Source organism: Panthera tigris, chromosome D1, assembly GCF_018350195.1.
Source record: "Panthera tigris isolate Pti1 chromosome D1, P.tigris_Pti1_mat1.1, whole genome shotgun sequence".
In the NCBI taxonomy this organism is placed as follows: Eukaryota; Metazoa; Chordata; class Mammalia; order Carnivora; family Felidae; genus Panthera; species Panthera tigris.
The window spans coordinates 48,987,394-49,012,849 of NC_056669.1; the positions used below are offsets into that span (position 1 = coordinate 48,987,394).

At 41.1% G+C, this 25,456-nt stretch overlaps 1 protein-coding gene across 1 annotated transcript in view; it reads left to right on the plus strand.

Annotated features, from left to right (window-relative positions):
• Positions 1-758: 758 nt before the first annotated feature.
• Positions 759-25,456, plus strand: part of RAB30 (RAB30, member RAS oncogene family) — a 76,263-nt gene continuing 51,565 nt past the window's right edge. The window contains exon 1 of the mRNA XM_007078967.3: positions 759-1,052. The gene's annotated coding sequence lies outside the window, so the exon portion shown is untranslated. The remainder of the gene's footprint in view (positions 1,053-25,456) is intronic.

Consider the following 25,456-nt stretch of genomic DNA (forward strand, 5'->3'; position numbering starts at 1 on the left):
GTCTTTTCTTAATTGCGGCGCCAAAGCACCGTCCCTTTCCAGCTTTAGCTACCAGAGCCAACATCGATTTTTCGACATCGATTTCTTTGGACCCTTCTGCAAATCATTCCTTTATGAAAAAGCAAAGAGGGTCCGAAACTTTGCGGAGGGTTAACTAAGGTTGGAGTATCAATGACAAAAACATAAAAATAAAATTGGGAGAAATAACCCAACTCCGTGGGTAGAAGCGGGCTCCTCCGAAGTGAAACGGGTAACCGTCCGGCGTCCCCGCAGCCCAACAAAGACACTAACCGCTCCGAGTGTCCTGTTAGCGGGCCGAAATGATGCTCCGAGCTCAGAAGTAAACCCACTCCCTCAATCTCTTAATAAGAAAAAGGAGCAGGAGGTGTAGGGGGCCTATATACAACCTGCTGGACCGTAAGGCCGAGGCCCAGTCGGCCTCTTGATTCTGCCTCCAGCCGGACCCGCCCTACAATCTGTCCCCAGATGCCGCCTCCACCCCAGGTCCCCAGGTTCGGGCCTTAGGCTCTCCAACCGGTTTATCCTCCACCTCACCGTCCCCACTGCACCACCACTCGGCTCGCAAGCTCCCTAAAACCTCAGCCGGGATCCGCAGATTCGTCCCAGCACTCCTAACATGGCGGCCGAGTCCCCTTCGCTCCTTTCGCCCACTCCGGGCACGTCCGACCTTGGCGCATTTTGGGCATTGTAGTTCCCGCGATAGCCTCGGTGTCCTGCCAGGCCTTTAGAAGACTACGATTCCCAGAATGCACCGCTCCTGAGCATGGCTATTGGGGCCTTTTGGACAGAGGGATGATGTCATTGCAAAAACCCCACTGCATTCATTGTGCTACGGTCTATCCACCCCCCTGCTGCTGCTGGGCTTGCGATTGCCGCTTGCTCCAGCTGAGCTAAGAGTAGCAGCAGCACCAGGGCAGGGACTCACTCCAGCCCTTGGACTTAGGACATCGCAACACGTTCCCTTGCCTGCGTGACTCATTCGCACATCATTTTTGTTTATGCCTGGGGTGGGGAGAAATATCCCAAACCAGGTGAGTTGAAGTGATTTATTCAAATGGTTCTACCAAGTTATTCCTCCCGCTTAATTCTCAAGGCTTTCTTTTGGGAAGATGGGGGCGGGAGGGCTGGAGAGGTGCTCGCAAGTGCTGCTAAGCGAAAAGCTCTGCAATTTGGGTCACTGCAAAGAACAACTCTAGCAACCTTCCCCCGCCGGAGGACCGATTCCTGCCAATTCCCTAGTCGCAACTCCCCTCAACCTTTTTGAGGGTGGAAGAGGGGGCTGGGCTGGGGAGGATGTTGGGAAGTGCTCTTGGAAAATCAGAAGAAGGCAGAGGTGGCGGACTGCAGTCCTGTCACAGACGGCCCCGAGTGCTGAGGTTTTGAGTGGGAAGGGGTGATGCGTGGGGAGAAATGGAGACAGTGATTTACTGTGGTTGCACTACTTTAGAACATTTCTATGTCGCTCGAGCAAGCACACACTATTTATTTTTAAGATGAGCGTGCTTCTCCTGAGTAGGTTAAGTTTTGTGGGGCTCTATTTTATGTGTGTGTGCCTATGTCGTTTGTCTCGCCTTTTCTGATGATTTGAGGTGACAGTGTCCTTTAATGGTGCACTCCCTGCCAGTCAGAAACATTTCACGTGTCTGAGGAAGCTTCTCTTAGGCTGCTGGAAGCAGCATTTTTGTTAAGTGTTTTTCTTCTCCCTACTGCAGGATTGTTTGGAAGTGGAGCCGACAGATTTGTGCTCGTGTGAGTGTTTTAAATTATGTTGCAGTAGGCTCCTTGCCACTGACAATGGTACCATAATGAGCTGCCTTTTCGTGTGGCACAGTCACCAGTCACAACTAATGGTTTGGAGAAGGGATCATTAGGGAAACCCTGGTTCATTTTAACGCATTGGGGAAAGGGAAAGTTAGAAGCACTGCTAACCTTCATTTACCATTACTGAAAGGTACTCACAAGATACCTTCTGAAAGGAAGAGTGATCCTGGCTAGGGAAACTCAGGAGCATAGTAGTGTTTTTTTGTTTTTTGGGTTTTGTTTTTAAGCCAACTGACGCACTTAATAGGACAGTAAGCATTCTGGCTTGTATGATTTTGGCTTTTTTCTTGTAAGAGTTATTAGGATGATTAGTGCAGTAAATGTTACTTGGAGATAAACAGCTGGCTGACTCCAGAACAGATGGGGCCAGTCTTAGCTGAGAGATCTACAACCTTGGAAATGAATGGACTTGGGGTCAACCACACCCCCTCCTGGAATGTCAAAAGAAGGAGAAATGCCAGAGCATTTTATGCTTACTCCAAACTGCCAAACCTTTTTTTAGCCAGGTCAGGCATTGTGAAAGTCATTACTGGTTGTCTTCGGCTGCTGAACAAATTTTGTTCATTTTTGATTCAGACCTTAGGTCTCCAAAGTTGCAGCTGGGTGATGCTTCGTTAAATGCTGCTTGTTACTGAATGCAAAGGACAGTCTATTATATGGGCTTTGTAGTAGAGTGATTTATTGGGATGCAATTAGCAGCTTTGGGATTTGGGAAAAGACTGCCTGGCTTTGCCTCTCTCTACGTTTCTCTGGTGCTTACTGTGTATTCTCCTGGCCAGCCTCCCCTTTTCGCCTGTAACTTCCTTGCCCCACCCCTCTGTCTCTTGAAATTCTTTCAGTTTCTTTCCCTGTTTCTCCATTTACAATTCCCATTTTTCCTCTCCATGTCAAAATTTTCCTCTTATTACCAATATATCACGTCTAAGCCTTTTTCCAATCTCTGAATACCCTCCTCACCCCTTCTTTACCTCACTCAGAAACTCAATGGTGGATGTAGACTTGGTGAGTATTTATTCCACAGAGTCCTCTTGGACTTTTCTCTTTCTTTCAGTGGGTGCCAAGCAAGATGAGCAGCAATGAGCCTGACCTTGTGGCCTTTGTGGCTTCTGTGACAGACATAATTTGGCCTCAGCAGCTTGTGGACAGTGCATGTTGCCACTGAGCGCATGTCACTGTTCTTTCCCTTGGCACCTGTATTAAGAACTGCCAGTGTGTTAGCAAGGTTTTTAAATGCTTTACCTGAGGGGCACCTGGCTGGCTCAGTTGGAAGAGCAAGAGACTCTTTACCTTGGGGTCATGGTTTGAGCCCCACATTGGGTGTAGAGATTACTTAAATAAATAAAAACTTAAAAAAAATTGCTTTACATGAAATGTTCTCTTAATTCCCAAGGATAAGAAGCCTTCAAATGGCTTCTGCGTCATTTAATACTTTTTTTTTTTTTTCTTCTGATTCCTGCTCCAGTAAGTGGTGGGAAGGCCATCTTCTCTGTTGACTGCTGAGGAGCAATCCAGGTGGCCAAACTGCCCCCCCCCTTTTTTTTTTTTAAAGACAGTTGGAGTGGCAACAGTGTTCCCTCCTGTGGTGTCTTCTTTTGGATGAAAACATTTGTTATTTTATATCGCCCCTTAAGGAGAAGGGAGTGGTGGTGGTTATGTGTGTTTGTTTAACATTAGTGCTTTTCTAGGCATTGAGTCTGACTGTTGGTAGTATGGGGGCAACCAGTGTGACAGGCAGATTCAGAAGGTCTTCTAGACATGTCTCTCACCACCTTCTCATTACTCATTTTCTTAAAAAAATTTTTTTTAATGTTTATTCTTTGAAAGAGAGAGAACATGAGCAGGAGAGGGACAGAGAGAGGGAATCACAGAATCTGAAGCAGCTTCCAGGCTCTGAGCTGTTGGCACAGAGCCCAACTTGGGGCTTGAACTCACAAACCACGAGATCACCTGAGCCAAAGTCAGACGCTCAACCAACTGAGCTTCCTAGGCTCCCCTCAGTACTAATTTTCTTATTTTAAGATCCTCCCCCTCCTACTGATGCTTTGTAGTGTTTTAAAGGGACAAATGAGCTGACTGATGGGTTAGATTTAGCGCCATCACTCTCTCTGTGACCTTGAATAACTATGCATTTCTTTCTGCCTCTGTTTACATATTTGCAAATAGATAACGATCCTTGCCCCTTGGCTTACTTAGCCTCATATCATCATAGCCTGCTACCATTTGGTCCCAGTTCATCATTCTGACAGCAAATATTAATTGAGCAACTACTGTGTCTTCAGGACTGAGGATATATCAGTGGGAAGAGAGGTTTCCCCTGCCCTCATGGCGTTTCTATTCTACCAGGGAGATAATCATTGGACAAGTAATCACAGTGTGATGAATGTTACTGACAAAAAGGAGATGTGCTATAAGGTCGAATAGGAGTGCCTCACTGGTGCTTTCACCCTGTCTAGGGGAATCAGAGAAGGATTCCTATAGGAGACAACACTTCAGGAAACTTGAAGAGTGAGTGAAAGTAACTTAGGTTGTCAATGAGAGGTGCTTACAGGGACACAAAGAAGGCTTCTGACAAGGGAAACTGCATGTTCAAAGTACAAAAGAAAGAGCAGTGAATATGAGGGTTTGAAAGGACGTCAGTCAGTATATGGAAGCAGAGCAAAGGGGAGCGAGACCAGAGCAGGCTGGAGAGGTGGGCAGAGTGTAGAGAGTTTTCTGAGCCTTATGTGAATTTTGGTCTTTACTCTAACAGTAATAGGAACCTAATAAAGGGCTAGCTAGATAAAGGGTTAGCTAGATGAATTATATATGTAGAATGATATGGAAAACATCACCTTAGCTGTTATGTGAAGAAGAGATTGGAGGAAAGGACTGGCCAAAGTGAATGTGTGGATGACAAGTAGCAAGTCATTCTTGTAGTCTGCATGAAGGATGATGGTGGCTTGGGTCTAGGGTGGTGGCAGATGGCTTGGAGAGAAGGAAAGAGATTGGAGAGATGCTCAACTTGAAGATGATAACTGATAAGATTGTTGATTGAGTAGATGTGAGGATAGAGAGGAGTCAAGAGAGTTTTTCCTTGAGCAACTGGGAATGCCATTTTTAGAAAAAAAGAACACTCGACAGAGTCCAGATTTTTGTTTGTTTGTTCAAGGAGGGACTTTTGGGCAGGTTGACTCTGAAGCTCCAGACAGACATCAAGATCTTTCTCTTCTTCAGCCTGTCCAAGTGTAGGATGTGGCATAGTGGACTTGAAGACAGCTCTGTGAAGCTTTCTAAGATCAGGTGCTGCTTATTTATTAGCTGTATGATGTTGGACATGTTATATTCTATTTCTGAACTTTAGTTTCCTCATCTGTAAAATATATTTATTCTATTAATTTATGGTGATTCCCCCTAGCTGTATATGCACCATGCTAAGAATACAGTATTGAATGAGATAGTGTTTGCTTTGGCAGAATTCACTTGGTGAGAGAAACAAACATAGTCACATAAAGAGAGTTATGTAGGCCACTGTAGGAGAGCACAGCCCCAAGGAAGGCTTTCATTCTTTCTTATTGGTGAGAGGGGCAGGAGACTTTTGACCTGAGACATGAAACAAGAAAGGGCTCCAAATAGAGTATCTTGCACAGATTATCTTGCACAAACAAACTCTGAAAGTTTGTTGACTGAGTAAATTAACTTAAGTCACTGAGGGTCCATTCAAAAGCAGGAAGTACCAATGCATTGGAAGAGGACATTTAGTAATGCCAAGTGGCAAATGTGAAATGCTTTTAACAAATCCTTTAAAATGTGTTCCTGAGACCTGCAGCCTTTGAGATATTTTGTAGATGACTTTTAGGGAAATTCAGAAATATTTCAGATCTGGTTTCTTTTTGGGCTGAACTTCCTTTATTCAAGTTAGTTTCTCAAAAATAATTTTAAAATTGTATAGTGTTCCCTAAATTAGTGGGTCTCAAACTTTTGAATTTTATAACAAGCAGAATTACAAAAAATAAGATAAAATTGGCTGAGCTATTGACAATGGTTATTTTTCTATAGTAAAGATATATTTTTAAAAAAATGACCTCTTCACTTTTATCTCATAAAATAAAGGACATTTAATACCAAAAGTTGAGGGAGACCATACTTTTAAAATTAAAAATATATTGAGCTTTATGAAAAATTCTCTACATTGTCTTTATTTTTCTCACTTTGTTGCAGAAGAGTAAAAAAAAAAAAAAAGATGAACAAAACACCAGAATGTTATAATAGTTTATGGAACCATTGCCTTATTTTCTTGGCTATGATGGAAATGTGGCTCATCTCCAAATAAGAACACTTCCAAGTATGGAAGAATTTTATATAGACCATAGATAATTTGTTTTCAATTCCTTCTCCATAGGAATCCAACCATTGAAAACTAGATTGGTCTCCGCAAGATGTGTCTAAGGTAGTGGTCTTTAGTTGTCTCTGGAGGGTCCTTGCAGAGACCATGACGCCAGGATCATATGTTAAAGTGTGTGTGTGTGTGTGTGTGTGTGTGAGTGAGTGAGAGAGAGAGAGTTCACGTGTGCATGCACATATTTTTCTGTCACTATATGTGTGTCTTTAGGCAAGTTATTTAACGTCTCTGGAACTCAGGTTTTTTGCAAGATTGTTGTGAGGTTTAAATGAGATAATATATTTTTTTAAATGTCTGGCACTATGCCTTGTATACCTGGTGGTCATAGTAACTGTTTTTAACGTTATATTTATTTCTTGGTTTAAATATTTTATTTATTGGCTGATACTTGCTTAATAACCACAATGATAACACAAAGAAAAAAAGATAACAGTAAAACTGGACAACCTGATGCAGTGAGAAGTACACAATATCACTGACGCAGAATTCTTGCCAAAAATGTTTAACCTAAATCTAATCATGAGGAAATAATCAGGCACATCCAGATTGTGGGACATACTGCAAAACAGCTGGCCTGCAATCTTTGAAAATGTCAATGTCGTGAAAGAGAAACAAAACAAAATAAAACAAAATACATAGGGGACTGACCTAGATTAAAGGAGACTGAAGAGCTATGACAACCAAATGCAACATGTAACTCTTGATTGGATCCTGGACTTTAAAAAAAAAAAAAATCTATAAAGGACATTTTGGGGGCAATTGAGGAAATTTGAATGGGAGCTGCATATTAGATAATCAGTAACAATGTTAGTTTTCTTGGATGCAATAATTCTTCCATCTGCTTAGCCTGACATATTGTGGATATTGGTGTCTAGATCAGTTGCTGTTCCTGAATGTCATCATTAGGAATGTCACACCAAAGCTAGAAGACATCAAGGGTTGCTTCAGAAGACAGTGATTTTCTTGGTTACTGCAAGTATTTAATCAGCCTATGTATGGGCTGTGATACCAATTATTGGGGATATTGTAAGGGGTTTTTAACTGTCCTTTCTAAACACAATCCTGTCATTCTGTAAGAATGCAAACTTCTAGGGGTGCCTGGGTGACTCCATCAGTTGAGTATCTGACTTCAGCTCAGGTCATGATCTCACAGTTCGTGGGTTTGAGCCCCACATTGGGCTCATGCTGTCAGCACAGAGCCCACTGTGGATCCTCTGTCCCCTTTCTGTTACCCCTCCCCCGCTCGCACCCGTTCTTTCTCTCTCTCTCTCTCTCTCTCTCTCTCTCTCTCTCAAAAATAAATAAAACATAAAAAAAAAAAGAATGCAAACTTCTGGAGCTGGCACGCTATCTTTGATATTACTAGAGGTAGTGAGGTAGCTGGAGCACTAGCTGCTCCCAACGAAGAGGAAACGATGGCAAGTGGCAAGTTAAATATATATCCTACATTTTTTTTTTTGAGTCTAGACATAAGATTAATCAAAATTTATTACAGAAATAGATAATGAACTGGATACAGGAGATTCCCTTTAATTACACCTCACATAGATTTGATTCCACCTCACTTTGAGATTTTGATGTGTATCCCTCTGTCATTCCCCCCCCCACACACATATATACTAATGATACTATTATAATATATATAATTCTATTTGCTGCCTCTTAATATATTTTGAGTATTTGTCCCACACATTTGCACGTTGTTCTAACTTACCTGTCTTAAAGGCTGTGGGATACCACTGCAGTGCGCATTTGAGTATGCATCCTTTTGTGATCAACTTGTGGGATTATTTCTGTCGGGTACATTTCTGGGGGTGGACATGCTTGGTCAGAGGGCATAAACAGTTCCCCGTTAATTGCTCCCCGGTTTAAATTTTTACCAACAGTCTGTGACAGTGCCATTTCTACTTACCTTTGCCAAGTCCAATAGTCACTTGGGGTAAACTCTTATTAAAGGGAAGGAAGTTGTGATGGGTGGACAGAAAGTGGGCAAAAATGGAATCACGGAGCTCCTGCTGCTTTTGTAATGGCTGTGATAATACAGGTGAGTATGTAAATGTGAAAATCTCTGGAAGAAAGAAATAAAATACATTATCTCTGCCTACAACACAGTGTGATGTTTAAAAAGTGAACTGAAACAATAAAACAGCCAAGAGTTTTCCCCAGAAAATTTTTCAGAAAATTTTTGAGTTATGGTTAATTTCACTAAAATGTAGACAGCATCACCTTGAGATGAAAATAACCTCTACTGCTCACTTCCTCTCTATTGCAGTCACACAACCACGCTAGAAAGGGGAATTTAAGCTCCACTTTTAAAACAGCTGAATCAGGTAGTTGAAAGGCCCCACCGTTCATCTTTCTGAAGATCAATAGGAGCAATCCCAGGCCAGATTTTTGGCATTTTTTTTGGAGAAAAGGTATGAATTTAGGAGTGGCCATCAGTGAGTGACTCACTCTGTTCCAGCAGAGACCCTGGGGAAAAGATTGCAAGGTTCACAAGCTATGAATTATTTCCATTCTTATGTGGCTGGGTGGAGCACACAGATTTGAGCTCTGTGCTATGTGGAAATTTATCTCTTAAAGTCTCAGTTTCTTCTTCTATTAATTGGGGGTTATTTTGAGGTCAAAATGAGATAATGTGTCTAAAAAGACTTTGGCAAATTTATATGTACATAAATATGTGCTATTGTTAAGGGGCTGCTGTCTCTCACTGGGGCAGCTCATATTATTCTTTCATTTAATTCCAATGCCATTTGTATTCCAAAGGACTTTTTTAAGGCATTCTGTCCTGTAATGTCTTATTGTTACCTCTTTGGCCAATATTTGTGAGCATAAGCTAAATGGGAGATTCTGTGCTGGGTTTTCTGAGAAGGAAACAAGGTGGAAACATCAGGAGCCTTCCTTTTATGTATATATGTATGTGTGTGTGTGTGTGTGTGTGTGTGTGTGTGTGTGTGTGTGTATAAAGTTTATTTATTTTGAGAGTTTGAGAGTTTGTTTGTTTGTTTATTTATTTATTTATTTATTTATTTATTTATTTATTTATTTTGAGAAGAGGGCATGAGCAAGGGAAGGGCATTGAGAGAGGGAGGGAGAGAATCCCAAGCAGGGTCCACACGGTCAGTGCAGAGCCAGATGCAGGGCTCCATCTCACACACAGTGAGATCATGACCTGAGCTGTGATCAAGAGTTGGACGCTTAACTGACTGAGCCACCCAGGTGCCCCGAGACTAATATCGTTTAATGAGAGTGTTCAATGAAAGATGCTTTACAAAGGTGTATTTTGTATGCTGTTTTATAATCTCAAACTTAGGGGTTGCCTGGGTGGCTCAGTTGGTTAAGTGTCTGACTTCAGCTCAGGTCATGATCTCACGATCCGTGGGTTTGAGCCCCGCATCGGGCTCTGTGCTGACAGCTCAGAGCCTGGAGCCTGCTTCGGATTCTGTGTCTCCTTCTCTCTTTGCCCCTCCCCTGGCCATGCACTGTCTCTCAAAAATGAATCAACATTAAAAAATAAAAATAAAAAAATCTATAATCTCAAAGTTAGGTGGTAGATTTTACTTCCATTTTTTCCCATATAAATGAGGAAACAATTCTTAGTGAGGTTAAGTAACTTGTTTTGTTTTGTTTTGTTTAAAAAGTTACCTAGCTTAAAAATAATTTGCAGATGTAGGCCCTAGGTAGATTTTCTGGAACCAAAACCAAAAGCATCTCCAGCTGCTTCCTGTTTTTGCCTTGCCTTCTGATCAAAAGTATAAGCTTCATGAAGGTAGGACTGGCTGGTGGCATTTACTTTGATATGGTTCCTTTTACCTTCAGGCACATGGGGAGGAGGTTTCCTTAGATCTTCGGACTTAGTTGAAATGTGTGCGCATGTACACTTCTTTTCCCCAAAAAATCATTTAAGAGTGAGTTGCAGATGTTACAACACTTTATCTCTAAGCTCTGGAGCATGTATCTCTTAAGACACAGGGAATTCTCCCATTTACCACAATATCATTACATTGAAACAATATTTTTCAGATTTCCACAGTTCTAATGTTTCTATAATCAGTCTCTGTTCCTTTCTCCCTCTCTCTCTGTCTCTTTGTCTCTCTCTCGCCCCCCTCTGCCCTTTAACACAAAGTAATTCTGTTTAGTTTCCTTTAATGTAGTGTAGTATCTCAGCCTTTTTTTGTCTTTTATGACATTGAAATTTTGAAGATTTCAAGTCTATTGCCTGGTAGACCATAAATTGGATTAGTCTGATTGTTTTTTCTGTAACAAACTCCAGTTAAATGCTTGTAGTAGGAATTCCACATAGACAATGTTGCATCCTTTTCTTTGCATCACATTAGGTGACACATAGTATCAGTTTGTAACATCACTGGTGATGTGAGATTTGATCATGTGGATGAAGTGATATTGCCTTGATCTCTTCATTGTAAAGGTACCTGTTTCTCTTTGTAATAAGCAAAATTGTGGGGTGATACTTTGAGATTGTTTGAATATCCTGTTCCTCAACAACTTCTATCCAATGATTTTAATATCTACTGATAATCATGGCCTAAGTCAAACGGTGTCTATTAAAGGATGATTTACTTCTATATTTATGAACCATGTGTTTTTTTGATAGATCAGCTTTCAACTCTTCCTCTTCCTCCTCCTCCTATTTTTTTTTTTTTCCTGGACTCCTCAATTCTTTTTTTCTCCCAGTGTGTTGTAATCCATTACCAACCTTCTGCCCATTTACAAGTGAGGAAATTAAGAGTCAGAAAATACAAGTAACTTTCTGAGAGTCACAGCCAGTTAGCAGAAGAGGCCAGACGCACACCCAGTTTTGACAACTCTGTTGCCTCACTGGCAGTCCAGGAACAAAACATCACCTGATGAAATCAAGTTAAAAAGAATGAACAAGGAGGGACGCCTGGGTGGCTCAGTCAGTTGGGCATCTGACTTTGGCTCAGGTCATGATCTCACAGCTCATGAGTTCGAGCCTCGCATCAGGCTCTGTGCTGACAGCTTGGAGCTTGGAGCCTGCTTTGGATTCTGTGTTTCCCTCTCGCTCTACACCTCGCCCACTCATACTCTATCTCTCTCTCTCTCTCTCAAAAATAAATAAACATTAAAAAAATTTAAAAAAAAAGAATGAACAAGCATTGCCTCATTGTTGCTTATAGCAAATGATTGGAAACAACCCTAAGTGTGGGTCAGTGGGAAACAGGTTAAATAAATGAGTATGTTCACACAAGGGAAACTATTAAACCACAAACAAGAATTAGGGTATTCTGTAAGTACTAATATAGAAAAATCTCAAAGGATATATTATATGAAAGAAGGAATGTGCAGAAGAGTGCATATTTTGTGAAAGAAGCAGGGATAAGAAAATACATTTGAACTTGCACAAAGAAACCCTGGAAGGATCTTAAATAACGAAGTGGTTACTGGTACAGGGCTGTAAAAATGAGTGGTATGTGTATGTGCATGCATGTGTGCGTTGTGAGATTTCTTAACATTTACTATTTTATTATAAAGTTGACTTTTAAAATAGCTTTATTTGGGGGGCACCTGGCTGGCTCAGTCGGTTAAGCACCCAACTCTTGATTTCAGATCAGGTCATGATGTCACGGTTTGTGAGTTTGAGTCCTGCATTGGGTTCTGTATCCATAGCATGGAGCCTGCTTGGGATTCCGTCTTCCTCTCTCTCTGCCCCTCTCCCACTTGTTCCCTCTCCACCCCCCCCCCACTAAAAAAAATAAATAAAAGTAAACTTAAAAAAAACAAAATTGGGAGAGACATAAAATCATATTTAGTTATCCATTTAATAAATTATCTCAGTATAGTGTTAAATTTACAAGGAGTCATGATTATCTTAAGAAGGTTAGGGGTTATGATCACTTGGGGCCATTTTGGGGCCAGTATTAGCATTTGGGCAACTTCCTCTTACCTTCTCTTTTTTTTTCTCTTCCCTCTTCCCCCAGCTACATGGTCAAGTTTCTGATTTTGTCTGGGAGAGCCATTTGAATTAGCCATGGCAAATGTTAATTGTTTTGGCAGACAAAAAGAAGCTTGAATAAGCTTTTCCTTCTAAGACTCAAAAACTTGCCTTTCTAAGAGCTAACGTTGGAAGGAATGTTTCTGGTCTGGAAAATTCGGATAGCAACCTCAAAAGGAATTCATGTCCTAGAGGAACCGGAGTGGGGTGGGGAGCTCAATTTCCTTTGAGACAGATTGAAATAAATACTTCTGTCTGAAACAGTACTAAAGATCAAGATCTATTTATTTCTTTCATCTTTTACTAAAAGCTTCAAAACATGAATTATGATTAAATTCAAAATAGATTTAGCCCAAGCACCCAAAAAACCTCAAGTAATCCTGATTTTAAAACATTGATGAGATTGGGGCACCTGGGTGGCTCAGTCGGTTAAGCGGCCGACTTCAGCTCAGGTCATGATCTCGCGGTCCGTGAGTTCGAGCCCCGCGTCGGGCTCTGGGCTGACGGCTCAGAGCCTGGAGCCTGTTTCAGATTCTGTGTCTCCCTCTCTCTCTGCCCCTCCCCTGCTCATGCTCTGTCTCTCTCTGTCTCAAAAATAAATAAATGTTTAAAAAAAAAACATTCATGAGAACTTGGACAGGCTGCTTTTCTAAATGAGATGATCTTTAGTATAAGATGTAAGTCTGTCCCTTTGAAGTGACAAAATTTCCAGCTCATGTGCTGCAACTGTATAGCTCAAGATTCCACATTCAGTGATATCAGTCCAGAATCATTGTTGCTGCTGTGGTAGTGTCTTTCTGTTTTGACTATTACCTGCTGTAAATGGTTTGGTCTGAGAATTTTTTTATGTTCTTTGCCTTTAAGGTTACCATGGCTAGGAAGCTAAATGGCATGTTTGTATGTGCAATAAGAAGATTGTTTTTGCTGTTGTTGTTGTTGTTGTTGTTGTTGTTGTTGTTGTTGTTTTGAGTAATCTCCGTGGGGGCTTGAATGCATGACCCCGAATCAGGAGTCGCATGCTCTATTGATTGAGCCAGCCAGGCTCGAGCCTCCCCAAGTTACTTTTATTATAGGACTTTATAATAATATTGCTAAACATTTTTTGAGTTTATGATGTGTCAAGTGCTATGTTAACTGCTTTACATAAGTTATAGCTTTTAGTTGTGGCAAAAACCACATGAGGAACTGCAGCTGTGAGAGCTTAAGTAACATGCCTAAGATTATAAGACTAATAAAATCAGATCCAGGACCAGAAATCAGGACTGTCTTACTGCAAAGCCCGTGCTTTTATGCTGTGTGATACTACCATTTTGCAGATTTGTGGGGAAGATGATTACTTTTTCACTTCATTTTTGGAGCAGATTCCTGTCTTATTTACTTAATGGATATTTACTGAGTGCCTATCACATGTTAGGCACCTAGAGAAGATTGAGACCCAGGCTTTGTCATTAAGAAGCTCACACTCAAGTAGAGGAGATAAAACAGATATATCCCTATATGTCCATGTTCATAACAGCATTATTCACAATGGCCAAAGGGTAGAAGCAACCCAAGTGTCCATCAACAGATGCATGGATAAGCCGAATGTAGATGTACATATAGTAGAATATTATTCAGCCTTAAAAAGGAAGGAAATTCTAACACATGCTACAACATGGCTGAATTTTAAGGACATTATGCTAAGAGAAATAAACCAAACACAAGTGGATGAATATTATACAATTACACTTATATGAGGTACCTAGAATAGTAACACTTATAGAAACAGAAAGTAGAATAGTGGTTGCCAGGGGCTAGAGGGAGGGAAAAATTGGGGAGTTGTTGTTTAATGTGTATAGAGTTTCAGTTTTAAAAAATGAAAAAGTTCTGGATATTGGTTTTACAACACTGTGAATATACCTAACACCACTGAACTGTACACTTACAAATGGTTAAGATTATACATTTTATATTATGTATATTTTATCACAATTTTAAAAACCCAAACAGATATACTCTCCCCTACTATGTGGTAGAAAGTAATTAGTGAGACAAGAAAGACTGATGAAGTCATAGGAATTAGAGAGGCTTTCTAGACAGGGTAGCTCTGACTAGGCAATGGAAGATGGGTCAGATTTATGTGGCAATGAGGAAGGTGGGAAGGGCAGCCCGGGTAAAGGGAATAGTGAGCAATGTTATAGAGGCTTGAGGCTGCTTAAAGATCCAGTTTTAGCAAGGAACAAATCTCGAAGTGACTCTATAATTATGGGTGTCCCAGCCACCTTCCATGTGGGCAGAGACTTAAATGCAAAGTCTAAACCAGGTTCATGCAGTTGTGGTATGCCGGACAGGGACTCATTCATGATTCATTCAGTAAACATATATTTAGCACATAGTGCCTGTGCTATGCTAGGCACTTTATGTATGTTGGCAGATGCAACACCCCCAGCAACTCTGAAGTTATTAATATCCCTAATTAACAAAGGCCGGGATTGTGACTCAGAGAGATGAAGTAACTTGCCCAAAGTCACATGACCAATAGGTAGCCGAAGCAAGACTTTGCCTGTGGAGCCCATGCTCTCCGTATCCACAAAGCTACGCTATCTCCTCTTGGGGATGAGTGTGAAGTGATGTCTGCCTTTGAACTCATGGTAAAAATGGCATGTGACTTCCACCACTTGTCATCTTCTTGCTGCTTTGAGACTACCTTGGTGGAGTTACCTGACAGCTCTGAGGCCCTGCTTCCGTGTCTGTGAAATGAAGACCTGGTATTGGACTAGATTATTTCTAAGGTTTCTCCCAGATCAAAAAAACCCTATTTATTTTTTCATCTATCCATCTACCCATCTACCCATCCATGCAACACTAATTTGGTATCTATTATATACCAGGTATTGAGCGGGTGGGTACTGGGACTGGTTATTGAGATTTAGCATAACACAGTTCTTGCCTGAAGGGAGATTGTGAAGAGATGAAATGGATGATTATTGTACAGTATGGCCATAGCATTCGTAGTGGTGCAGACAAGAAGACTGGAACATAGAGGAGGGACACCTGTCCCTGTCTTGGATGAGTGGATGTCAAGAGGAAATTATCCCAAAGGCTAGGAAGGTAATGAGGAAGACCATGAGAACTTTATCCTTCCTGTTGTTCCTCTGGTTATAAGAACACTGCATATTTATTAAATTCAGTTAAGCTTCGTTGACCTTAGAACTCCTTTTTATTTTAAGTCTTGTGGAAAGTGTAGTTGATTTTGACAAGTGAGTGCAGCCAAATATTGATATAGTTTGAATTCTCTTTCAGATTGGAGAAAGATGATAAAGTTGAAGAGAGACCTAGGGGTTAATTTTTTTTAAGGAAATTTAGAAAGCATGGAGTAGACTAGTGAGAGGCCCAAGGACCCAGAGTTATTTAAGGTGTTCACATCTAAAGTCACAGATGATTATGTTTCAAAGAGGCAAGTGAAATGGCCAATATATTCTTTCAATACTATTAAGGACCAGTGAATTACTAAGAATGAGAATGACTCAGTATTAGAATTCCAATGCTAAGGAATTGAAGTGAGGTTTGAGGGGGGAAAAGTTAAAAGAACTAAATGTATTGAGCAGCTAATACATATCAAGCATTGTACTATGTCCTTTACATTTATAATTTTGTTTTATTCTCCCCAAGTCTTATCCTTCACAGATATGGACATTAAGCCTCAAGGAGGTTTAACATGCTTAAGGTAACAGCTAACAGGAGACTGAGCCGGGACTCAAGCCCAAGTTTGTTAAAATCAAGGCCTTTGCCCTTTCTACTACCCCATGCTTCTTCAGGTTCCTTGATTTTCTGTTTCTGGATACAAAATCCACACCAGACAACAGGGCTTCCCTCTCATCCTTGGAGCCTAGAAAGTAGCGATATTTAGGGGTGGCTTGCTCTTGAAATTTTCCAACATGCCAAAGGGCAGCTCCCCCAATTTTCTGTCTTCCTTCTGAACTGGTGGGTCACTGGCTCCCACAGATAAATGACTCTTACTAAAATGTTAATTCTCCCTATGCCTTTTTTGCCTTTCCTTATAGTATATGAATGTTTGATATTGGCAGTTTGTCTCTTAGAAGTGGCTCATAAAAGTCATCTGAGAGGGGCACCTGGGTGGCTCAGTTGGCTAAGCATCAGACTCTTGATTTCAGGTCAGGTCATGATCTCAGTTTGTGAGCCTGAACCCCACCTTTGGCTTTGCACTGACAATGTGGAGCCTGCTTGGGATTCTCTCTGTTCCTCTCTGTCTGCGCCTCTCTCTCTCTCTCTCTCTCTCTCTCTCTCAAAATAAATACATTTTAAAAACTTAAAAAAAAAAAAGTCATGTAAGAGAATGCTGATTGAGACCAGCTCAGTTTAATGTATTTGATCCCCTCTCCTTCCCCCAAAAAGGGTAACTTTACTTCCCTTGCCCCAGATCCCCTCTTTGGGGTCCTGATAGAGCTTAGCTTTTTGCCTGGCTCTCAGAGGCCTCCATCTCTGAGGTTTTGACGGGATCACATAGAAGTTTCCACTTTTAACCCCTTATTTCAGGCTCCTTCCTCCTCACTCAAGTCTTCCTGTGCACATAAGCTATTGTGTCTTGTCAGGGAGTGTTTTCCCAGCTTGTTTTGGAAGCAGGCCAGGCATTTATCCTGGGCCCTTTAACCCCCCAAAAAGCTCCTACATATGGTTGCACAAAGTAGCAAACTGACCTCCAAATGAGCTAATGAATTATAGCAGTGGTGAAATGACGCCAGTGGGCCGTTTCTCTGCCCTGGTATTCCAGTTTGGGCTACAGTGAAATGGACAGAGGATGTAGGGTAAGGGGATTGGAGTTCAAGTCTTGGCCCAAGTCACAAATCCTGGGGCTGTGAGACTTGACCTGTCTGAGCATGTGTTCTTAGCTCTAAATGAAGGACCGATGACAATCCTAACTTCATACCATTGTGAGAGGCAAATAACTCAATGTATAGTATTGAAGTGCTGTATAACAAGCCCGTAGAATGTATAACAGATGTCAGTGCTTGTTGTTATAAAACAAATTTGGCTCAATGAGAGACATTTCTGGAAACTGAGCAGGATGCATGCTCTGTCATCTCTGGCCCCAGTTCCTGGCAAATCTTTTCATTGCTCAAGTAGGCATGCATGGTATCATTCTCATGTTTATTTTTGTAATCTTTTTCATTTATAGTCTTATAATACTCCCAGAACCTTTGGTGATTCTTAATATTTTCTTCAAAAACTCTGGTCAGGGTTATACACTCATACCCAGAGCTAGTCACCCCAGAGTAATTACTTGGATTCTTAGAGCTGTATGTGGATCCATTTCCCAAGAAATCCAGGGACAGCAAAGCTGGCTGTGTATGATAAATGAGGTTTATCTTGCTTGCTAGGGCTCTGGATGGTTGGGAACTCCTAAGGATATTTGATAGTAGGTGGACCCTAAGGCAACACTATTACAACTTTGCATATGCTTCTGGTAATGAAATGAGAATGGGGAGAGAGTATCTCACTGTAAGTGGTTTATGAGTTTAGAGCCAGAAAGCCCTGGGAAACTGAAGAGTCTTCTGTGTGTTGTCATTAAGTGTGTTGGGATTATTTCTCTGTTCTGAGAAATCTTCTAGGTGTGTTCCTTAGACACTTGGGGATTGTTGCTTAGCACTATCTTTATGCCATTTCAAATTATTGTAATTCATTCTTCTTGGCTACATTTCTCAGAACTCTTTGGGTTGTAAATGAAAGAAACCCAACTCAAACTAGCTTGGGCGAAGAGGCACTTGATGAGAAGAATGCTGAGGTATTTCATATAACCATTGGAAGGAGGGGTACAGCTGGAGCTGAGAGGTTTTAGAGTAGGTAACTGCCCTAACAACCCCCAAATTTTGGTGCTTAACACAAACGAAGTGTTTTTCTTGTTCAGACAGCAGTTCAACATAGTTTCTCCTGGTTAAGCCAGTTTCTGTGTTTCAGGGACACACTTCTTCCATTTTTTGGTTCCCTTCTCCTCTGTGTTAGAATTCTCTCCTTTTAACCTGCAGATGGAGAGGTAGATTCAAGGATCTCATGTGAGAGGTTTTCATGGGCCAGGTCTGGAAGTGGCTTATATTACTTCTGTCCTCATTCTATCAATTATTACTCAGTACATGAGTACATGACTCCACCTAATGGTAAAGGAGGCTGAGAAATATGGACTGTTTGCCCAGGAAGAAAAAGAAATAGGTTTGGTGAGCATGTAGCTAGTTTGAGCCAAACAGGTACTCAATGTCAAAATTCTGCCTGTTGCCTTTGATTTTCTTCCTACATGGTAGGGAGCATGGTCACCAAATGCTCCTAAACTTTGAATCTCACTGTTGTCAAAGCAGAGAAGTGACCTACATTCTTACTGGCTCTAAGTAAAAAATTTCAGAGTAATGATTGGCTCAGTTTGGATCATGTGACCATCCCTGAACCAATCAGTGCCCCAGAAAGGTAAGGTCACTTAGCATAGTGGGAGCCCCACTTGGGCCACTTCTCCTCCAGGGGGAGTCATTGTGAGACCCAAAGCCACTCTATTTACTAAAAAGGCCCAGCCTCTCTTTTTGTTTCTACTCTTGTGGAAAATTCAGTACAATTTTATAGTCATCTTTCCAGCCCTTCTTACCTCAGTCACATCAAAAGATTGTATTTCACTGAATCAGTGACACCATCATTTCTTTTTCTTTTTAAGATTTTATTTTTAAGTAATCTGTTCACCCAGTGTAGGGCTCAAACTCACAACCCTGTGATCAAGAATCACATGCTTTTCTGGCTGAGCCAGCCAGGTGCCTGAGACACTATTGTTTCTAACGTGAACAGCTATCCTATTCACCACTGAGAAAGAAAGAGAAAATAAGGTTCCAAATAAACTATGACACCATGCAAAGATGCCATTCATTATAAAATGCATCCTAATGTCCTGTCAAAATATAAGAAAAGATGTTTTAGAATTGATGAAAGATGACATTCATTACAGCCAAGCTCTGTACTTTCATGCCTTAGTACTGCTGTTCTTTTGTTTCTTCAGTCCATCCATTAATTTCAAAAATATTTATAGGCCAGGCAACAAGGAATAAAAGATTAAGTTTCTGCCTTCTTAATGCTTACTGCCTCACCCCCTTTTCCACCCTCGCGTTATGAAGCACCTGCTGTGTGCTAGGCAGTCTATTGAGCATTGAGGGCTCAAGAAGGAATAGGAAGTCTTTATCCTCAAGAGGCTTATAGCCTGGGGGAATAGAAACAGTGGAGTGTAGGAAGACAGTCATACAAACAAAAGACTAACTAAAGGATCACAGGTTCCATTATTAAGGTCCTTACAAGGTACATTAGGCCCCCAAAGTAGAGGGAATGGTCAATTCTGCTTTGAGGAACGAGAATGGATGTACTGTGTTTATTAAGATAACTGTGCACTGTTGAAAGAGTAAGCAATGGCTATTTTGAGTACTAATATGCAATTTTTGCATACATACCTAATTATAACTAAGTAGGCCAACATGTTCTCCAATGCCTATTTGAGTCAATGCAAACTTCCTATTAAATTTCACAATCAAGGGGTGCCTGGGTGGCTCAGGCAATTAAGCGTCTGACTCTTGATTTTGGCTCAGGTCATGATCTCACAGTTGGTGAGTTTGAGCCCCACACTGGGTGACACCCTGAGAGCAAGGAGCCTGCTTGGGATTCTCTTTGTCTCTCTCTGCCCCTCCCCCCCCCCATAAATAAATAAACTCTAAAAAAAGAAACATCCCAATCAAAAGGCACATGTGGGTCTCTTTTCTTTATGCAAACATTAATGAATAGTCTGCAAAAGCTTTTTTAGAGATAAAGTGAGTAAATACCAGATTTACCCTATGGTGGAGGCAGTCAGCTTTTTTTGTGCATTAGTTACCAAGCCTCCTTCCAGGGATTGTTTTTAACTGTGTGATGATTTTTCTCTCCCTAGTGGATGCTCTGGATCACATCCAGAGGGAGAAGAGTGGGAACATCCAAGAAGGGCTTGATGCAGGCTCAGGGCGGGACTGGGTCCCCAGAGCAGGGTTCACAGTGATGGGATTTGGAGAAAATGTAGATGAGGCTGTTTGGTCCTGGGCTCAGAGAACAGCCATTGCAGGACTTTTCCTGAGAGGGTCCCAAAGCTCTGACAATATAACCTGAGTGCTGGATCCTTGTCTCTCAAGCAAGGATGCCAGCTAAGGTTAAGGCCATTTTTATTGGTTGAAAAACATGAAAACAACAAGGCTCTCAGAAGTAAAGAGTTTTTTGGTTTGTTTGTTTTGAGGTTCATGCAGAGGTCAGCAGAGGGTCAGTGTCTTTCCGACTGTTCTGGCTATTAGGAAAAGCTTACTTAATGAGTCCGGAAAAGAATCCAAATTTAAACTATTCTTCGCTCCTCTGGTTTATGAACAGCCTGGAAATGAGCACTGAGATATACAGGATTTTTTTTTTTTTTTTTTGAACTTTCCAGGCCAGTATGTCTAGAGCATAGTGCCTGGGGGTGGGGGTGGGGGTGAGAAGTGGAATCCACCTCATCCTTGGTCATGGGTTGGGGGAACTTCAGACTTCTCTGGTCAGCTGAGAGAAGAGAGAGCTCCAAAGAGCAAAGGGAAGGTTTAAAAAAAAAACTCCACAAAAGCAGAAACCCATCCTTTGAAAGCACAAGGTATATGCCTAGGAGTGATTTATGGGTGTACAGAGAAGGAACATTAAAAGAATAATTGTTGGCTGTTTATTTTGGAAAAGTATGTGTACTGAGAGTGGAAGCAGGGAGCTTTATTTTCTCTTTCACCTTGCTCCAACTTCCATTAGTGTTAATAGGATCATATATTCTAGACTTTACTTGGCTTCCTGCCCTGACATAAATGTTTGAATTCCTTGTTTTGCTATTATATATGAACAACAAAAGGGAAAGAAGAACAGAATGTTGAAAGCTAAATTACCCTATATGCCTTACTGTGGGTGGGATTTATTCTCGTAGGTCCACCACTATTAAGATTATCTGATCAGATGATCTGTGTTTCTGATAGCTACATCTTGACAGCTTTATAACTTGTTTGTTTGAAGTGGTTTGTTCAGGGGATAGCTAAATGTATTTTTTACTTGGTGGAACAAGGTGAGTTGTGATCCGGGTTATCCGAGCTCCGGGCCATCACAGGTGTTATCCAAAGGGCCAATGGAACTACGTGTTCTCCTTGTTGTGGCCAGTCAATCCTGGGGGCATTTATTAGGTGGTCATTTGATCCACATTGACCCAACTTACCCTCCTGGTGTAGGATTCGGTTCTTAGGGTTACTGCAACAGATCCATTTATTCAATTAAACAAACAACAATTAAGGTCCTGCTGTGCCTCAGGTATTGTTTCAGTCTTGGGAATACTTGGTATGTAGAGCCAGAATCTGACTGTTCAAGGAAACCCAGTAGAGTTAGAATGCAAAAATTTCTGGATTTGAAGGGACCTTAGAGATAATCTCATCCAGGGTCAGCAAACTTTTTCTGTAAAGGGCCAAAAAGTGAATGTATTTGGTTTAGGGGGCCACATACCATCTCTGATGCATATTGTTCTTTGTTTGCTTTTACAACCATTTAAAAATGTAAAGATCATCCTAAACTGGGGATGAAGGGCATAGGCTGGATTTGGCCCATGAGCCATAATTTACCAACTCCTGATCTAACCCATTCCCCACCCCTTTAAAAATTATTATTATTGGGGCGCCTGGGTGGCTTGGTCGGTTAAGCGTCTGACTTCGGCTCAGGTCATGATCTCACGGTCCGTGAGTTCGAGCCCCATGTCGGCCTCTGTGCTGACAGCTCAGAGCCTGGAGCCTGTTTCAGATTCTGTGTCTCCCTCTCTCTCTGCTCCTCCCCTGTTCATGCTCTGTCTCTCTCTGTCTCAAAAATAAATAAACGTTAAAAAAAAAATTAAAAAAAATTATTATTATTATTTTTTAAAGTAGTCTCTACACCTAACATGGGGCTCAAACTCATGACCTGGAGATTAAGAGTTGCATGCTCTAACCACTGAGCAAGCCAGTGTTCCCAGTACTACCTCCCCCTTTTTTTTAATCAAAGAGGAAACTAAGAGCCAGAGGGTAAAATAATCCCCCTCTGTACACCACCACCCCCGCTTCGCCTGCACACCAAGAACAAAACTAGTTCCTGACACTGTTGGATTGCTGACCCTTAATAAAGGATCCTTAGAGGTTCAGGCCCACACCTCAAACTGCCTAGTTACTTTTCAAATGTATAGTTTTGGTCCTGAAGGAAGTAGGAATTTAATTATTATATTTTTAATGTTTCTTTATTTTTGAGAGACAGAGAACAAGCAGCGGAGGGGCAGAGAGAGAGAGGGAGACACAGAATATGAAGCAGGATCCGGGCTCTGAGCTGTCAGCACAGAGCCCTACATGGGGCTTGAACTCACGAGCCGTGAGATCATGACCTGAGCCAAAGTCAGACACTTGACTGACTGAGCCACCCAGGTGCCCTGGAATTTAATTAAGTAAGTTAGGTACCTACCACATTCTAGGCACTGCTGTGGTAAAATTAGCATGGCAAGATCCCAGCACTCCATCAGGCCAGTTGTTGGTGTGGGCAGGTAAGATGGCAGTGTGGAAGGTAGCATGTGGAGACAAAGAGTGGGTGTCTTTGGAGCACAGGAAAGCACTCCTCCCTCAGTATGTGGGGTGCTTCAGTGGGCGTATAAATGAATGCATTCATTCATTGCACCTCCCACACTTGTGTTTTGGAAGCCACTAACCGGCCTAAAGGAAGGGGACGGAAGCTTGGCTTCCTCCATACTTGCTTATTTTTTTTCTGTGGGTACTGATACTATGCACATGCTATATATGCATGGGTGGGTTATGAGATTAAAGGAATTAACGTGAAAAAAGATAAAGACTGCTTATCTGGCAGTTGCTTTGTACCAATTTATCTAGGCAAGGGCACTGACACACATATGAAAACATAGAAGATCAATCATAGAACCATTTAATATTTTTGAGCTGGAGGGGATTTTAGAGATCACTGGGCTATATATACCCTTTGATTTAACAGATAAAGAGCATGAGGCCCAGAGATGCCAGATTTCTTACTGTGGATCACACAGCTAATTAATTCATAGAATCTTAGAGCTGTAAAGGCTCTTAACAGATATTTAGTATAACCACCCAAATAATGATAAAGAATAAGAATCAGAGCCAACATTATTCAAAGTTTATTGACATAAATAGTAATACATATTACCTCATTAATTCTGACAATAACTCCGTGTAATAGATAAGATTACCATCCCCATTTTACAGCTGAGGAAACTTGAGGAAACAGCTTGAAGAGATTAAGTAAAATTTGCCCAAAATTACCCAGTCATTAAGCAGTAGAAGCAGGATTCAAGTCCAAGCTCGAGTGCTTAAGCCGCTCAGAGCCCTTTATTCCCACTTGACTGTGACAACTAAATGGGAACTCATTGGCTAAGCAGACCCATGCCAGGTCTGCTGATGTCTCATCCTTCCACCAGATGTATATGCTAATATGCAGATGTGGACCAGGAAAGCCTATTGCTCTGCAGCTGTCTTTACGGTGTCACAGAAGAGTTTTGAGAATGTGCACAGTAGAATTCTGTTTGGACGTCAAATTTCCCTTGAAGATGTGAGAGCCTGGTTGGTTTCCCTGAATCTGATGATGTTTGCAGAGGCAACTAGAAGATTCTGTCTGCATGTGTTACCCTCTTCTTTTTGCACAACCATTTAGATTTAAAATTGTAGTTTCAAACTATAGTCTGAGGCATCCTGGGGTTCATGCTAGAGAATTGAGGGATTCTGTAAGAAAAATTTGGCATAGGTTTCACTTTGAACCAAATGATGCCTAAAACTAGTATCTTCGCTGCATTAAGTTTTTAGTTCTGACGGATGGGAACAACCTATTCATTAGATGTACGGTATACCTTGTGATGTTTTCTTTTCCTTCTTATGTAACTTGAATGTTTTTCTCACCTGACAATGGTAATACATGGGTTTGCTTGATTGGAGGTTTTTTGTTTGTTTGTTTTGTTTTGTTTTGTTTGAAGTCAAAGACATTTTAACAGATTTGTAGAGGTTATTCTTTAAAAAAAAAAACCCTCTCTACCTAGATTATTGTTTTTTACATAAGGAATATTGTGGGCTTTGTTTGCCATCCATTCATTGTAAGCGGAGTTTCTCTATATGGCAAGGTTCTTAGATTTCAGCTCAGGAAGCTATATCCTTTGAACCTGGGCCCCTGGGTTGGTATGTATAAGTCAATACACAGCATTAATAATTGCTGCACGTCACTTGGAGGAAGATCCAAATTAAATAAAGAAGGATTTCATTAGGTTGTGAAAAGACAGATTTAGGCTCTCTTGGTAAGAATCTTGAGGGATTTTGCAGGGGGAAGAGATGTAATGCAAGATTTTCTTCTCATTTGTGGGCGTTTGAGAAATCCCTTAAAATAGAGAAACACATGAATATTTGTTTTCTAACAGAAAATAATTCAAAGACCTGCCCATGTTTTCTTGCCAAAGCTTTTTTCTTTTCAAGCTTCAGCCAACCCGCCAGAAGTTTTTTCTGATTATGTCAGGGAGAAACCTCACTTAGCAATTGCTTGCCATTAATACCTACTTTTAAACATTTCTTATCCGTTAATGATTTATTCTTTTAACTATCTCAGGGCATATCCCTCGTTTACTGCAGCTTATATCTACTCTACTTCCACCTTTAGTGGTCACCTTCAGAAAAAGGGGTAGGAGGTAGAGGATGGCTTAAAGAATGAGAAGGATTTATTTTCACTCCGTGGTAGTATGCTGTGTTACCAGATAAACATTCAGCACTATCATGTTCTGGAGATAGGCGTGTGTTTTTTCTTTCTAACTTTTTATTTTGAAGAATTTCAAACAAGCAGATTAGTGAAAAGAACATTCAAAAGCTCTTAAATCTACCAGTTGTTAACATTTTGCCACGTAGGCTTTATTTTTTTCCTATGCAGATTTAGATTTTTTGGGGGGTGGGTTGGGAGGCAAGACATCATGATACTTTGTTTCTAAATACCTTCCTATTTCTCTCCAAAGTGTAAGGACCTTCTTCTCCATAACCACAATAGCATTATCATGCCCTGGAAACTTAACATCGATTCCATAATGTTGTCTAACACGCAGTCTATATTTAAATCTCGCCTTCAATCACTTGCCTTTTTGCTGTGTAACAAACGGTGCCAAAACTTTGTGGTTTGAAACAACCACCATTTGTTAATGCTTGTGA